Source organism: Sorex fumeus, unplaced genomic scaffold (assembly GCF_029834395.1).
Source record: "Sorex fumeus unplaced genomic scaffold, SorFum_2.1 ptg000125l, whole genome shotgun sequence".
NCBI classification, from domain to species: Eukaryota; Metazoa; Chordata; class Mammalia; order Eulipotyphla; family Soricidae; genus Sorex; species Sorex fumeus.
Window position 1 is genome coordinate 4,856,351 of NW_026606182.1, and position 16,666 is coordinate 4,873,016.

The 16,666-nt window shown below is 56.4% G+C and overlaps 1 protein-coding gene across 1 annotated transcript in view; it reads left to right on the top strand.

The window, feature by feature from the left end:
• Nucleotides 1-16,666, top strand: part of ZC3H7B (zinc finger CCCH-type containing 7B) — a 41,660-nt gene that overhangs the window by 557 nt on the left and 24,437 nt on the right. The window lies entirely within an intron of this gene.

The window sequence follows — 16,666 nt, forward strand, 5'->3', positions numbered from 1 at the left end:
CGCCCCCTCCTCCCCCGCCCCGAGCCCGCCCGCAATCTCCCTCCGTGGGTGGCCGTGGGGGGCGCCCCGCGCTCGGCGCCGGGACTTGGGGGTGGGTGGGTGCGGGGGGCGCGCCGATGCCTCGCGGGGCCAAGGTGCAGGGGGTCTCCGGGGGGCGGGGGGCTGCCTTTTGTGTGCGCCTCCCCGGGCCCCCGGCGGCGGCGCCTGGAGGTGGAGGGGCGGCGGCGAGGGCCGGAGAGTGGGGCCGCCCCGCGGGCCGCCCCTGCCGGCTGCGGCGGCCACGCGAGCCCGGGGATCCGGGGCCTGCGGGCCGCCCGCGGTGGGGGAGGAGGGGGCGGCGGAGAGGGGGGCGCGGTCCGCCGGCCGGGCGGTGCTTTCGGTCGCGCGTCGCAGCCCCGGGGCTCCGAGCACGGCCGCGGGCGGGGGGCCCTCCCGGTGACCCGGCCGGAAGCGCGCACCCGGTGTGTGTGCGGGGTTCGGGGGTCCTTCGGGGGGCGCCCCCGGGAGATCAGCCCCCAGAGGTGCGGCCCCCGCGCGCCGGCCCTTCTCCCGCCTCTTTAGGCCTCGGGGACCCCCGGCCGCCCGCTGCGCCCTTCGCTCCCTTCCCGGCTGCAGACCTGCAGGGCGCGGGTGGGTGGGTGTGAGCCGGGGGCCGGGCGCGGGGGTCCTTCCCAGAGACAAAGCCGCTTGCCCAGCCGGGGGCCTCGGGAACAGATCGCTGGACAGCTCTGGGGCCAGCTCCGCGGTCAGGGGAACGGGAAGGGCCTGGAGGGGGCCGGGGGCTGGGGAGGTGGGGGGCTGCGGCTCGGTCAGGAGTTTCCTTGCCCGGGTTACTTCCAGAGTCTGGCCACACTTCGGGACCCCCAACTTCTTCCCATCTCCCCTGGGCACCTGCAGTTCAGCCTGGAAAACAGCAGAATGCAGAGCCTTGGGCTTTAACACAAATGAGATCATTATAGTTCGTTTGGCAACTGTTGGGCACAACATTCTAGGGGAAGGGTTCCCTCTGCTCCCCAAGGGGCCTCTGCGCCCCCCACGCCGCCCTCCCTATCCTGGTCCCCTTCCCAGGCTCCCCTGCCCATAATAGCTGGACCCCAGAGGGAGCAGTTTTCCGGTATCCCTCCCCCGTGCCCCACCTCCCCAGCCCAGAGGAGAGACCTGGTCCTCCCGCTCAGGGTCCCCCGGCACCTGGGAATGTGTGAACTCAGGTTGGGTTTGGGCGAAGAAGTTCTGGGGCTGAGCAGACTCTCTTAGTGGGAGTCTTGGGGAGAGAAAGTTAAGGCATCAGCGGGTGCATTTTTTTTTTTTGCTTTTTTTTTTTGAGTCACACCCGGCAGTGCTCAGGGGTTACTCCTGGCTCAGCACTCAGGAATTACTCCTGGCGGTGCTCAGGGGGACCATATGGAATGCTGGGAATGGAACCCAGGTCGGCTGTGTACAAGGCAAATGACTTACTCACTGTGCTATGGCTCCAGCCCCGCGGGCGCATCTTTGAGATTCTGAAAATAATAGTTCCTTAAATAGCACCGTTTATAACAAAAGGGTTCTCACATGTGCCACTGCCTGGCTACCCAGAGGTGGGGCTGGGGTCTGGAGGACTGATATGTTGTTGGACAGCCACGGGCCAGGGCCAAAGTTCCTGCTTCTTTTTCTTTTTCTTTTTTTTTTTAATTCTTAAAATAATTCTTTTTTTTTTTTAATTCTTAAAATAATTCTTATTTTAGGGATGGGGACGGGGCCCCATCTGGTAGTGTTCAGGGCTTCCTCCTGCTCTGTGCTCAGGGATCACTATCCAGTGACTGGGATTAAACCAAGTGCAAGCGCTCGATTCTCTGGACTGTTTCTCCAGCCTCTGTTGTTTGGACGGCCTTGGGCTACCTTTTAGGTGCTAGGAATGAAACCCACGGTGTCACTCATGTGAGACAGGGCCTGAACCCCAGAGCCCCTCCGCAGGCCCTAATACGAGTGACTCTTCAAGGCGTCCTCCTGGTGAGATGACACGAAGTGGGACTGTGAAGACTGCTGGCGCAGGGGGCGGGGGGCAGAGAAGAACGAGGCTTTGGGCCACCTGGGAAAGGCCCTCTGGGAGGGAGAGCTCGAGCTGCCTGGGATGGGGAAGCAGGGTCTGGGTGCAGAGGAAGAAGGGGTCCCTGGACTCCCCAAGGTTACGAGTCTCCTTCTGGCAGGAGGAGATGTACCGCACATGGCAGGACCAGGGACTATTCTTTTTTTTTTTTTTTGCATTTTTTTGGGGGGGTCACACCCGGCAATGCACAGGAGTTACTCCTGGTTCATACACTCAGGAATCACTCCTGGCAGTACTCGGGGACCATATGGGATGCTGGGAATCGAACCTGGGTCGGCCGCGTGCAAGGCAAATGCCCTACCTGCTGTGCTATTGCTCCAGCCCCACCAGGGACTATTCTTGGCTGTGGCCCAGGAGTGGTTTGGGGTAGCGCTTTGAGGACCGTGTGTGCTGCTGGGAATTTGAACCGGGTTGGTGAGATGCACGGCAACTGCCTTAACCCTTCTGTGGTTTGTTTGCTCTTTTCTGGCTGTGCTCAGGGCTTACCCCTGGCTCTGCACTCAGGGATCACTCCCAGTGGGCATGAGGGACCGTATGGGTTGTCAGGGATCGAACCCGGGTTGGCTGCCTATACAGCAAGCACCCTGCCTACTGTACTATCTCTCCTGCCCCATCTTAACCCTTATACTATCTCTCCTGCCCCATCTCGCCAATTCTTTTTTTTTTTTTCCACACCCAGTGATGCTCAGGGCTTACTCCTGGCTCTGTGCTCAGGGATTGCTGGTGGGGAAGGGCTCGATCTCATATGCAGTGAAATTCCCAGGGACCGGAACCATGGCACAGGGTCTGATTTGTGGCCCCTGGCCCCTGGGATATGCCCAGAGGACATGTGGAGCTATTGTGTGGTCCAGTTGGATCCTGCCCAGTCCAGGGTGTCTGGAAAGAAGGTTTCTTTTGCTGGGGGAGGCAGGGCTTTCTTGAAGTGTTCTTTCAACAAGCTAGCTTGGGGGAGGACATTCTAAGGCAAGATCTTGAGGCTGGCGGAAGGACACAGGCAGGTCAGGCTGGCCACTGGCTGCACCACAGGTCACTCCAGCCCTCATGACTTTTTTTTTTTAATTGACCAATAGCCATCCAGTCATAATGTAGCCGTGAGCATTCTGCCTCTGGTTCAGTGCTCGGGGCTCACTGTTGACAGTGCTCAGAGGACCATATGTGGTGCCAGGGAGAGAACTGGGTTCGGCTGCATCCTCGGCAAGTGCCCTACCCACTGTACTGCCCTTCCAGTTGTTTGATGGTGCCTGTGGAGAGGCCCAGTGGCCGGGGATTGGGCAGGACACTCAAATCAGAAGAACTCGAAGCTTTCAGTGTGTGTTTCAGTGTGTGCGTGTGTATGTGTGCGTGTGTGTTTCTCAAATCTGCGTCCCTGCCACGGTCCGTGTTGGCGGGGAGGGAGTTGGGTTGAGAGCTCCAAGGACTAAAGCACATACTTCACTGAGTGTGGGAAGCTCAGGTTCCGCCCTCAGCACTTTTGGGACGACACCAAATACCATGCTGGCAGTAGCCCCCAAGCACCTCCAGAAGCCACCCCCGAACCAAGCCAAACCAAAAAAGGGGCCTCTCGGGGGCTGGAGTGATAGCACAGCGGGTAGGGCGTTTGCCTCGCACGCAGCCAACATGGCCGACCCGGGTTCGATTCCCAGCATCCCATATGGTCCCCCGAGCACCGCCAGGAGTGATTCCTGAGTGCAGAGACAGGAGTCACCCCTGAGCATCGCCGGGTGTGACACACACACACACACACACACACACACACACACACACACAAAGGGGCCTCTCACATTTTTTTTTGTTTTTAATTCACACCTGATGGTGCTCATCTGACTCTGCACTCAGAAATCACTCCTGGCAGTGCTCAGGGGACCATATGAGATGCCGGGGATCGAACCTGCATCAGTTGCATGCAAGACAAATGCCTCACTTGCTGTTCTATCTCTCTGGCCCTGTGGGCCTCCTGCATTTATTTATTTACTTTTTTCTTGGCTTTTTAAAAATATTATTTGCAAAAATATTTGCAAAACATTACAACACTCGGTAATGTTCAGGGCTTACTCCTGGCTCTGCACTCAGGAATTACTCCTGGCGGTGCTCAGGGGACCATATGGGACATCGGGGATAAAACCTGGGTCAGTGGATGCAAGGCAAACACCCTCCCTGCTGGAGCTCCAGCCCTATTTTCTAATTTTTTTAATTAAAAAAATTTTTTCTTGAATCACCATGAGATAGAGCATTACAAAGCTGTTCATGATTGGGTTTCAGGGGCTAGAGCGACAGCACAGCAGGGAGGGCGTTTACCTTGCACACGGCTGACCCGGGTTCGATTCCCAGCATCCCACAGGGTCCCCCAAGCACTGCCAGGAGTAATTCCTTAGTGCATGAGCCAGGAGTAACCCCTGTGCATTGCCGGGTGTGACCCAAAAAGCAAAAAAAAAAAAAAGATTGGGTTTCAAATACAAAATATATTATTTCAGTTAAGCTTTGGGGAAGAGATTGGGATTCGGGATGGAAACATCCAAAATAAAGTGGTGGGAAGGTATAATGGTGGGATTGGTGTTTGAATATTAAATGTAATGAAATATTGTGAGCTGTCTTGTCACTGTCTTCCCATTGTTCATCGATTTGCTCGAGCGGGCCCAGTAATGTTGTTACTGTGTTTGGCATATCGAATACGTCACGGGGAGCTTGCCAGGCTCTGCCGTGCGGGTGAGATACTCTCGGTAGCTTGCTGGGCTCTCCGAGAGGGGCGGAGGAATCGAACTCGGGTCGGCCAGGTTGGCCGCTTGTAAGGCAAACGCCCTACCCGCTGTGCTATCGCTCCAGCAGGTCTATTAATGTCCCCATTTTATGGATGGAAAAACTGTGGTGCAGAGAGTTCCGCTGTCGAAGTGACCTAGCTGCAGGGCAAAGCCAGGCAGCCCAGCTCTTGTCTTGGTCTGGGTGGGTCCGGCAGGGAGGAGACAGAGGAGTCAGCTGAGGAGAGACTGAGGCAGAGGTTGTGGAGGGGTCAGTGGGGAAGGTCCGACCCAGCCGTACCCCCAAGTGTGGCTGGCGCGTGTCACTCCCAGGAAGCTTCCTCCCTCCACCCCACGTCCGGGGAGAGGCTGGTATGGCCCGGTCCCTCCTCCTCAGTCGCATTGACGCTTTCCTGCTGGTGTCTGCGAGTGCGCTGTCCACTGGCTACCAGCAGTGTGCCCCCGCCCCCCAGGGAAGAGGCAGTGGCCTTGTCTGCATCTGTATCCTGTGCTTCAGTGTGGGGGGCCGTGCCGAGCCCCTATCAGTCACCTGCTGGTTATCTGAGCACTGTCTGTGTGCTCTCTGCTTTGTTTTGTTTGCTTTGGGTTCAGGGCCTTACCCAGCAGTGTTGTGTATGTATTTGGGAAGCCGTGGGGTGCTAGGGGTCAAAGTCGGGGCTCCATGGGGTGCTAGGGATCAGAATCGGGGTTTCTGCCTGCAAAGCGTGCCCTCTGCCCTCTGAGCCATGTGCCTGGCCTGTGCCCTCACTGTTTGTTGGTGGTGGCCACGCCTGCGGGTGCTCAGGGCTGGCTCCTGGCTCTGCACTCAGGGCTCTCTCCTGGCCGGCTCAGGGGACCATGTGGGGTGCCGGGGATGGAGCCCAGGTCAGCCATGTGTGAGGTATTTGCCTTCCCCGCTGTCCTATCTCTCCAGTCATGCCCTTGTTCTAGCCACTTTTTTTGTCTGTCTGTTTGCGGTTCTGAAGCTCAGACCCACAGCCTCACCCATGCAAGGCTAGCTCTCTCCTGTTAAAGTACATCGCAGGGGCTGGAGCCATAGCACAGCGGGAAGGGCATTTGCCTTGCACACGGCCGACCCGGGTTCCATCCCCGGCATCCCACATGATCCCCCAAGCACCGCCAGGAGTGATTCCTGAGTGCAGAGCCAGGAGTAACTCTCTGAGCATCGCTGGGTGTGACCCTAAAAGGAACAAACAAAGAAACAAATAAAATAAAAAAGTATGTGGCAGGGGCTGAAACGGTAACACAGCCTGAGAGCTAGGAGCAGAGCGGACCCTGAGCAATGCTGGGTGTGACCCTGCAAAAAAACAAAATAAATAAATAAATAAATAAATAAACAAAGTACCTGCCCCTGCAGCAACTATGCTTGGGCCCACTGAGGCAGGAGCAGTGGGTGCTGCCCATTGGGCAGACTGCTCTGAGCTGCCTCTCCAGAGAGATGCTGTCAGTGTCGCCTCCACAAAGCTCCCCTATCTGCCCAGAAGCCCCGACCGCCTGACATCTGGATCCTGCCTGCGCCCACAGTTAGGAAGGCGCCGTACCTGCTTCTCAGACCAGCCCCCTCCAGCTCCAGCCTGGCTGGGTGCTCCCGAGTGAGTCCTGTGGGGCCTGCAGGGAGGCCGAAGCAGACACAGGACGGGGACTCAGGCAGCTGCGGGGCCCTTGGCATCTCCAAAGGGCCCTGTCACATGTCTATTGTTCGTAAAAACGGCCGTGCCAAGTCCACATCATCTCAGAGCCCTGCGAGCTCGATAACCGTCCTGGCATTAGGCCCTGGGAGCTTCCAGAACCTGCAGAATGTTCCAGAATCTTCTCTGCTCAACTGCTCTCCTTAGTTAATCTCCAGAGAGGGAGAGCACAATGGGGCGGGGGGGGGGGGGGGGGGGATGGTGCTTGCCTTACACGTAGCTGAGCTGGGTTTCACAATCACAATCACAGTCACAACCATCCTGTTATTCGCCGATTGCCTCGAGCAGGCCCCAGTAACGTCTCCGTCTCCTTCGTCCTAGCCCTGAGATTTTTTTAGAAAGTGCCATATTCAAGGCTCTTTCAGAGTTAGGAGAATGAGACCCTTCATTGTTACTGGTATTTGGCATATTGGGTATGCCAAAGCTGGGTTTTATAGTCTCCCGGAGCTGGGTTTGATCCCCAGAAACATATGTGGTCCCCGGGCCCACCAGGAGGGTGATCTGGGAGTAATTCCTGAGCACCCCTGGGTGTGCACCAAAAAAACAAACCAAAACCAAAACTAATCTCCCCATTTCCCCATTTGTGGGCTGACGCAGACCCAGGCCAGCCCTGTAGCGCGACCTTGCCCGCACCGGTGCTTTCCACTCACCGGCTCTGCTCCAGTGCTGCCAGGCTGCTGCCCTCTGAACAACCACAGAACCTGTTCCTTTGCCCTGCCAAAAGGTGTGCCCCCACCTCCTTGGGAGAGAGGGGAGTGCTCCCCATGGGAGAGAGGGAATCTTCTCTATGGGAGAGAGGAGAGTGCTCCCCATGGGAGAGGGGTGTGCTCCCCCTTGGGTGGGGAGTGTTCCCCCTTGGGAGAGAGAGAATGTTCTCTATGGGAGAGAGGGGAGTGCTCCCCCTTGGGAGAGAAGGGAGTGCTCCCCATGGGAGAGAGGGAGTGTTCCCCCTTGGGAGAGGGGAGTGTTCCCCCTTGGGAGAGAGGGAATGTTCTCTATGGGAGAGGGGGGAATGCTCCCCCTTGGGAGAGAAGGGAGTGCTCCCCATGGGAGAGAGGGAGTGTTCCCATGGGAGAGAAGGGAGTGTCCCCCTCCTCTCCTCCCCTTCCTGGCTCCTCCTTGTCTCCCTTCTATGGCACTTCCTCCTGGCCTGGGGAGGTGGCTCTGAGGGTTGAAGCACAAACACTCGGTGTCACCCCCGTGTCCATGGTCTTCTGAGCGCTGCCCTGAGTGGCCCCGGGCCACAAGGCAGGGGCCACCCCTGCCAGTTTTGCTAGGTGTAGCCTAAACACTAAACCACATACCACCTCCCCCTAAGGGCTTCACGCAGTCCCCAAGTCACCCCCCAACTCCCTCCCACGTCCCCTATTTCAAACTCTGTGTCTTGTACTGCCTGTTGGTCTCACAGCCCCTGAAGGCCAAGTTCCCCCCCCCCACACACACACACAGGGACTTTGCTAAACTCGGGCCACAGCCTCGGGCAGAGCCCACACACCTACAGGCGTCTGTGGCTGTTTGGTGGCAAAGTGGGTCAGAAGCACCAGAGGCTGCCCCACCTCAGGTGGCTGGGCCCGGACGACCACCACTCCCTGGGAGCCCCACGTGTGCCTGTGCTTCCGCAGAATGCTTCTGCCAGGCGGTATCTGCCGCCCCACCTGGCGCAGAGAGGCTGTGCGTAGCCCCTGGGAGCCCCATGCGGCCCCCAGACTCCCTCTCTGCAGGCAGAGCCACCCAGGAAGCTTCTCCAGTTGTGGGGCCCCATGCAAGGCACCGCCACTCCTGGGAGCAGGATGAGGGACTTCTGCCCCACGTGCCCCAGAGAAATGACCCTCTGAGCTCGGCGCTGCCGTGTGGTTTGTGTTTATTATTTATTTATTTATTTTGCTTTTTGGGTCACACCTGGCAATGCACAAGGGTTACTCCTGGCTCTGCACTCAGGAGTTACTCCTGGCAGTGCTTGGGGGACCCTATGGGATGCTGGGAATCGAACCCAGGTCGGCCGCGTGCAAGGCAAACGCCCTACCTGCCGTGCTATCTCTCCAGTCCCTAAATTTTAAATCTTTATTTATTTATTTTCTTGAATTAATTTTTGTATAGAGTGTGAGCTTAGGGTTCAATATCTTTTCTTTTTTTTTTTTGCTATTTGGGTCACATCCAGCGATGCTCAGGGGTTACTCCTGGCTCTGCACTCAGGAGTTACTCCTGGCGGTGCTTGGGGGACCCTATGGGATGCTGGGAATCGAACCCAGGTCGGCCACGTGCAAGGCAAACGCCCTACCCACTGTGCTATCTCTCCAGCCCCTGTGTTTATTTTTTAAAAAATTTTATTATTATTATTATTATTATTTTGCTTTTGGGGTCACACCCAGCGATGCTCAGGTGTTACTCCTGGCTCTGCACTCAGGAATTACCCCTGGCGGTGCTCGGGGGAACCATATGGGATGCTGGGAACTGAACCCAAGGCAAATGCCCTCCCGGCTGTGCTATCACTCCAGCCCCTTTTATTATTACTTACTCACTCCTGGCAGGCTTGGGCCTTCCTTGCTGTACCAACTCTCCAGCCCTCAGCTACTTTTTCTTTCTCCACAATTGCCCGTGATTCCTAAAGGTTTTAGAGATTCTGTCCCTTTCCTGTTCCAAAGGACCCTGGAGGCAGGAAATGAGGCTATTGCATGTCACACCATCAACAGCAACTCGACATCACCTGCGGTCCACGGAGCACCGCCTGGGGCCTCTCCCGAGCACTGAGCACCAGTGCGTGTGGCCCAAACTCTCATCTCCCCCCAAAAATAAGGGGCCAGGATGTGGTTTAGCAGCAGAGTGCGTGCCTCGCCCGTGTGAATCCGGGCTTTGGTGGGCAGCCCCTGAATTAAGAGCAAGTGAGTGTTTCTCTCCTGATTTCCCTTCAGCATCAGGCCGGCGGGTGGTCAGGGAGGGGCTGGTAGCGCCCCTGGGCGACACACATGGGTTTGCATGGCCCTGGCCGCGCAGCCCCAGCTTGTAGGAGCATCGGAGAAGTTGCAGGATGTCCGGCCGGTGCAGACTCCTGACCCTGCATCGCGCTCCTGAATTCTGCCAGGAGAAAGCCACGCGCAGGCTGTTGAGGCCCTGGGCAGGGCTCCTTGTGGCAGCAGTGTGGCCGAGGGCACCTCCCAGGCCCTCTGTTCTTTCTAAAGACTCAAATCATCAGAAAGTTCTGTTGGGGGACGGGGAGGGGGGGCCGCCTGGTGGTGCTCAGAGGCCATTCCTGGCTCTGTGCTCAGGGAGCACTCCTGGCAGTGCGCAGGGGCCCATCTGGGGTACCAGGGGCTTAATCAGGGTCGGGCTGCATGCAAGGCAAGTGCCCTGCCCGCTGTACTGTCTCTCTGGCCCAGGAAAGAAACTTGGGGGGCTGCATACAGCAGTATTCGGGGACTCAAGCAGACCGGATGCAGAGAGAGAGAGTATGAGAGAGAGAGAGAGAGAGAGAGAGAGAGAGAGAGAGAGAGAGAGAGAGAGAGAGAGCGCCAGCCTCTCTGAGCTATTTCCTTGGGCAGTAAACACTTATTTCCGCCTGCAGGTCTCCCCTTATCATGGAAATTCGTGGACCTCAGCACTGCTCCTGAGGTTGCATTAGGAAATGAGACCACTATTCCTCCAAAAGGGGACAGAAAGCATCCCTGTGTACAGCAGAAGGCAGGGTTCCGAGGACCCAGGCACCTGTCTTCTAGCTCTACTTTCTCTTTCTCTCTTTCTTTTGGGGTCACACCCAGCGATGCTCGGGGTACTCCTGGCGGTGCTTGGGGGACCCTCTGGGATGCCGGGGACTGAACCCAGGTCGGCCGCGTGCAAGGCAAATGCCCTAACCATTGTACTATCACCCCGGCCCTAGCTCTGCCTTCTCACCAGTGCCCTAAAACGCTGCATCGGGCGGCGAGGCTGAGCCCCCGTGATTCCGAGCTGAGATGGGCACGAACAGCATTTTGTTGCACGTGCGGGAGCTGGAAGGTGACCGACAGGCCTGGAATCTCCAGCTCTGTGATGGTTGTTGGGGGCAGAGGAGGTGCTGAGCAGAGCGGGCAGAGGCTCATCTGTCCGAGTGCGCCGAGCCCTCTGTGTCCCAGGCTGCAACCCCAGCCTTAGAGGGTGCTCGGGTGCTACTGGCTAGTTGCAGAGGACATAGGAGTGAGCTGGAGCTGCCTGCGTCGCGGAACGGGTCACTGGCAGCGTGAGCACGGAGATGGCTCACACTGCTGGCGTGGGGGTGTGGTGTCTGCAGGGATGAGGGGCAGGCCGGGGGCTGGGCCGGGGGCCAGGGGGAGAGGGGAGGTGACTGTGAGGGCACCAGAGCCGCCCTGCCAGTGACCAGCCCAGCTCGGACAGTCCCTGCATATGGGGTCATATGCAACCCTGCCAAGGTCTCGATTTCTTTGTGCCTCGGTTTCTGCATCTGTAAAATGTGGATGATGATGATTTTTTCCTTCTTCCTCTTGTCTTCCACCTTTCCTTCCTTCCTTCTTTCCTTCCTTTGCTTCTTTTCTCTTTCTTTTCCTTTTTCCTTCCTTCCCTTCTTTTTTTTTGTTGGCTTTTTTGGTCATACCAGTGATGCACAGAGGTTACTCCTGGCTCATGCACTCAGGAATTACTCCTGGCAGTGCTCAGGGGACCATATGGGATGCTGGGAATCGAACTCGGGTCAGCCACGTGCAAGGCAAATGCCTTACCCGCTGTGCTATCGCTCCAGCCCTTCCCTTCTTTTTGCAGCAGTGGGGGACCCTTTCTCTGGGCTCTGTGCTCACACTGGCCTACCCAGGTTCAGTCCTCGACATGTTGTCGGTCTCTGAGCCCCACCACAAATAATTCATGAGCACAAAGTCAGGAGTAAGGCCTAAGCACTGCTGGGTGCGCCACCCCCAAAATATAGGGCTGGAGAGTATAGTTGGTCAGATATTTGATCATGTGACCCTCATACGGTCCCCTGAACCTCACCCAGAGTGATTTCTGAGCCCAGAGCCAGGAATAAATAAGCCCTGAGCACAGCTGGGTCTGGCCCAAAAATAACAAACAAATAAACAAGAGGGACCGGAGAGTTAATTCAACAGGTATGGCACCTGCCTTGCATGTAGCCGACCTGGGTTCGATCCCCGGCATCCTCGGAGCACTTCCACAAGTGACTCTGAGTGCAGAGCCTAGAGGGACCCCTGAGCATCACAGGGTGTGCTTCCCCCAGAAAAAAAGTCTTCTGGAAGGAGAAAGAGCTTAACAAATGATGACCAGGAGTTGAAGACATAGAAGGGGGTTTGGTTGCTTTCCTGGCTTAGTGGCCAGCCCTGGTTTGCAAATTGCCCCTGAAAAGTGCCAGAAGCTTCTGAGCACGGAGACAGGAATAGTCCCTTAGCATTGCAGGGGGAGGCTGAATCTGCTCCCAAATGATGACTGGGACGGCCCGGGGAGGTGGGAGACAGCCTCAACTCCACCTGTCCCCGAAGCGCTGTCGGCTGTGACCCAGAGGAGCCCCTGAGCACCACCAGGTGTAACACCAGAGTCAAAAGCACCACCAGCAAAAAGGATGATGGGAGCAGGGTAATGGGTCAGTGGTTAGGCACAGCCCTTGCATGTATGAGGCCATGGGTTCGGTCCCTGGCACCACACACACACACACACACACACACACACTGAACCCAGGCTCTGGCTCAGTGGTGGAGCACATAACTGGCACAGGTGAAGCCCCCGCCTGAGCTCCAGCACTGCGTGTCCCCATCAGGCAGGGCTGGGTGTGGCCCTATCTTAAAACATGGCTGACAGGGCTGCAACAATAGTACAGCGGGTCTGGAACTTGCCTTGCTCATAACCGAGCCAGGGATGACCCAGGTTTGAACCCCGGCATCCTATATGGTCCCTAGACTCCTGCCAGGAGTGATCCCTGAGTGCCCAGAGTAAAGTAAATCCTGAGCACCGCTGAGTGTGAACCCCCTCCCCCCAAAAAAATGAAACTGGCATTTTCCCTGGTATTGCTGGGTTCTGAGGACTCCGCTCTGCAGAGGATCCTGAGGCCGGTTTCGAGTGGGATCAAGGATTGCAGTGGCTGGGGCTGGAGCGATAGCACAGCGGGTAGGGCGTTTGCCTTGCACACGGCTGATCCGGGTTCGGATTCCCAGCATCCCATGTGGTGCCCCAGCACCGCCAGGGGTAATTCCTGAGTGCAGAGCCAGGAGTAACCCCTGTGCATCGCCTGGTGTGATCTGCGCAAAAAAAAAAAAAAAAAAAAAAAAAAAAAAAAGAGCAGTGGTGGTGGTAGCATGAGCAGGGACTCACCAGCGCCCCCTGGTGCCCAGGGTGAGCTTTTAGGAAGCCCCTGACACTGACACTGTATTTTATTATTTATTTATTTATAAATTTATCTTTTATCTATTTGTCTTTGTGGGGGGTCACACCTGGTGACCGGTTACTCCTGGCTCCGCACTCAGGAATTACTCCTGGCGGGGCTCAGGGGACCATAGGGGATGCCGGGGATCGAACCCTGGTGAGTCCTGCGCAAGGCAGATGCCCTCCCCGCTGTACTATGGCTCCGGCCCCTTTTATTATTTATTCGCTGTGCCCAGGGGGCCGGGCATGGCAGGTGCCAGGGATGGAAGCGGGGCTCCCACACACTGCTCACGCGCTCCAGCCTTTGTGCCCCCCAAGGCACGTGGGCAGGGTGGGGGGTGGGGGGGTGGTTCCAGCTTGAACCGGAAGCCGGGAGGTGCCAGGACCCGAGGGGCACATTCCCGGCCAGGCACACCCTGCAGCCCCGCAGGACCCTGACACGCAGATTGGCCTTGGTGCTCTCCTGGTGTCCTGAGAGGGTTTGTTTGCTTCATTCACTCACGAGACGTCCCCTGTGGCGCTGTTCTGTGTAGCGGGAACTGGTTCTGCCAGCCAGAAAACTGGGGGTCAGAGATAATCCAGCCGGCGGGGCACTGCGTACCACGCAGGCTGGATCCTAGACACTCCATAGGGTTCCCCAGCACTGCCAGTTGTGATCTCTGAGCACAGAGTCAGGAGTACACGGCCAGGTATGTTCCTCCTGAAAAAGTACTTTTTCAAAAACATCCGGAAAATTGTTCTTGGCGCGTGACTTGCTGAGGTAGCACATGAGTTTGTTTAGCTGGCACCTTCCGGACACGTGTGTGCAGGGAGGGTTGGGGCAGGAGTGACACTGGGGTGTCGCCAATGTCCCGTCCACCCTGGGGCCGCTCACTGGAGGGGCTAGCTGGCAGCGTGGGCAAGAGAGGCCTGCGAGTGAGCCGGGGCTGTGGACATCAAGGCAGACAGAGCCGGGGACGGGCTGAGACTGGGTGGTGGGGGAGCAGTGGAGGAGAGGCAGAGGAAGGGGACCCCGACAGAGAGCAGCCAGGCTGTTCACACCTCAGTGAAGAGACTGCAGGGATGGAGAAATAGTACAAGAGTGAGAGACTTGCCTTCCACCCGGCCCACCCCAGTTGTTCGGCTCCCAGCCTAGGATGTATTTCCCCAAACACCACCGGAGTAATTCCTGAGCACAGAAGCAGTAGCAAGACCTGCGCATGGCCAGGTGTGGCCCAGAAACCACCCCCTCGCCACCCTCGCCAAAGAGAAGATGTTCTGTGTAAAGCATCAGAAGGGCCTTGGCACCTCATTCATGCTTTATTTGATCTGGTTGAGGGGCCAGAGTGATAGTACAGCGGGGAGAGCATTTGACTTGCATGCGGCCGACCCAGGTTCAATCCCCGGCATCCTATATGGTTCCCTGTGCACTGCCAGAGTAATTCCTGATTGAAGAGGCAGAAATAACTCTGGAACATTACTGGGTATAATCCAAAAAGCAAAAAAGAAAAAAAAAATTCTGTCTGGATGAAGGAGTCGATGTGCATTGATCATTCTCTTACATTCTCTTACGTGTTGGCTCTGTGCAAGCATGGGGTCAGGCGTCAGATGACAGTCCCTGCCTGCCCAGATGAAGACCTGAAGCTTTAAAGGTCTAGGGCTGGGGCGGGCTGGGTCAGCTCAGCTGGGTGGGTTTATTCATTTTTTATTTGAGGTAGCACTGGGTGGCTGAACTCCAGGAGGCTAAGAAATTGGGTTCCCAGTACCTTTCACTGCCCGGGGGGTGGGGGCGGGGGGCACTTTCTCCATGCAGTAACCACACCTGAGCCAAGCCAGAGGTGGGGGCCCCTGCGTCGGGTTCATTCTCAGCACCGCACGGTCCCTCAAGATCAGCTGGGAGAGGCCCCTGGCATCAAGTAGGGCAGTAGCCCTAGTGTGGCCCAAACAAAAGTTAAATGCTGTCATCCTCAGGACTGGGGTTGGAGCACGCCGGCCTTTGCACGTGTGGGGTCCAGGGGTCAATCTTCAGCACCACACACATGCATACGCATGTACACATGCACCCACATACCCCCCACCCTCACTCCATCATTTTATTTCTTTTTTTTTCTCTTTTGGGTCACACCCGGCGAGGCACAGGGGTTACTCCTGGCTCATGCACTCAGGAATTACTCCTGGCAGTGCTCAGGGGACCATATGGGATGCTGGGAATCGAACTCCGGTCGGCCGCATGCAAGGCAAACGCCCTACCTGCTGTGCTATTGCTCCAGCCCAAATAATTTTCTTTCCAAGTTGGAAAGAAAACCTACCTGCTTCCTGTCAGTAGTTTGACAGATCCAAAGCTCCGGGTTTAAAATCGGCCTGGGCACTGCCGGACAGACCTTCACTGGGTCATTTCCTTTTGTATGTTGGATTATAAGGTTCATACTGAGTCATGCAAAAATATCCAAATGGTGCCAAGGTATAGAGCAGCCAAAGGAAAGTGTCCCGTGCCCTGGAGCCCCTTGTGGGATTCCACTCTCCAGAGATTTATTCTCCCACACTACTTATATATCAGATTTATTCTTTCACTCTCTCTGTACACACGTTGCATGGAGATGTGATCATATAACACATCATGTTCTGAAACCTACTTTCATTCTCAACCTCAGTCACAGGCAGATTCAAGACAGTGCGTGCAGATTCAATAGTTGCATTCCAGGGCTGTGGAAATACTGTAATTGAATTAAATCAGTTCTTCACTGGTGGGCGTTAAGGTCTCTTTCTCTCTCTCTCTCTTTTTTTTCTTTCTTCCACTTGAAAAAAAAAATAAGCACCGCCTGTGCCAATACAATTGAGTACTTGTATGAGGATTTGGGTAGGCTTAATTCTTGGCAGTGAAATTTCAGGATCAAAGGGGGAAAGCATTTTAGCATCTGGGAGACTTTGGGACTCGTGTAAAAGGGAATCCTGGGGGAGATTGTCCTAATCTCACTCAAGTGAGGCTGGGTAGTTAGTTTTCAGGTAAGTTGATTGGCTCAGACAAATCAGGTCTTTGGTCTTTTCTCTTCCGGCTCTAGAGTTCAGGATGCGTTTGTCTTCTTGGAACAGGAGGAGGGGCTGGGGGGGGGGTGACTTTCGTCCTTTCTCATTCATCGGAGTCAAGTCAAGTCACGTGCATTGGCATTAGCCAATCACTGGCAAGGGAATAGGCCCCTTAGGATTGGCTCAGCCCAGGGCAGGTGCACCACAGGAACTGGGAAGGGGATGGACCAGGGCCGTGCCAGGGAGGAAGGAGGCTGGCTCCTGGGCTGGCAACCTGCTGCCCTGCTCCTTCCGGCGATGTTGGCCACAGTGCTCTGCAGAGAAGGCCTCGCTCTCTGGTTGTTGCAGTTCGGAGAGTGCTCACCCTTCTCAGCCCTGGAGCCCTGATGATCTCAGAATCACTTGTGAGCTCAGGCACCTTCGAAATGAGGCTTCCCCGTTTCTGGAAAGATATAGCAGGTTTGCAGCCAGAGTGCTCTGTGGGGGCCGAGGCGACAGCCCAGAGGGGAGGGCATTTGCCTTGCATGTGGCTGACCCTGGTTCGATCCCCGGCATCCCATATGGTCCCCGGAGCACTGCCAGGAGTAATTCCTGAATGCAGAGCCAGGAGTAACCTCTGAGCATCCCCCCAGTGTGGCCCTAAAACACAAGCAAGAAACAACAAAAACTGCTCTGCAGTCCACTCGTTTTGAATCTCAAATGTTTAGGCCGCTTTCTTGTGGGACATCCTGTGAGGTGTTTTTAGTTCCCTTTTGTTCAAACTGGTGACCTCTCACCTGGCTCCGCACTCA